This window comes from Anneissia japonica, unplaced genomic scaffold (assembly GCF_011630105.1).
Source record: "Anneissia japonica isolate Jap-2015-1 unplaced genomic scaffold, ASM1163010v1 scaffold483_len1788099_cov177, whole genome shotgun sequence".
NCBI lineage: Eukaryota > Metazoa > Echinodermata > Crinoidea > Comatulida > Comatulidae > Anneissia > Anneissia japonica.
This window is the reverse complement of record NW_022682587.1, coordinates 424442-425286: the sequence shown is the minus strand read 5'-3', so window position 1 is coordinate 425286 and position 845 is coordinate 424442.

Below are 845 nucleotides of genomic sequence, written 5' to 3'. Positions count from 1 at the left end.
TTTCGATTTATGTGTTCTGGGGAAAGGGGGTATATAAACGTCTTCCAGTTAACTTTATCCTTTAAGCCAATGTGCTATTGGCGTTTTGTTCATTGTAGAAATAATTGATGTTATTAGTAGTACGAATTCCAAAGTTGAATTTCGTGCTACAAAATGGATGAAATTAAAACGAAATAATTGATTCAAAACCGCCAACGGCTATTCTTATAGCTCATGTTCGAAGGGAGCCTGGTATAGAAGCTATCTGTTGACTTACCCATTTACGTACCGTAACGAGCGGGATGATGGAATGACTGTCGAATGACGAGTAATAAGCGAAACACCGAGACATTAATAATATAATCCAGTCGTTTTACCATTCCGGGCCGCAATTTAGTTTCATCGTTTTTGTTTCCATTGAATCGGTAACGAGGACAATATAGACAACGTTGATACTATATATTATATTAGTTGTGATAATGATTACACTGTTAATATGATTAGACCTAAAAGGCTTCCTACTGTCAAACAACAGTAATGGTAATGATAGGGACAATGAAAACTGCATATATGAGGTTTGCCGGCGAAAGAGTTATCATCAAATGGACAATGATAGTAATTCTGTTGATGCTAAGGAGGAAAAACATTATTAAGAACTATGATAAGACAATCATAAAGATAAAGATGATAATGATGAGGATGAGGGGGAAAGAGTTTGAAAATTACCTTAAATATGAAATTGATGATCGGGATGTTGATTATGATGATGATGATGATGATGATGATGATGTTGATGATGATGAGGATGATGATGGTAATGATGATGATGTTTTTACGATGATAATGGAGATTATAAAGATGCTAAT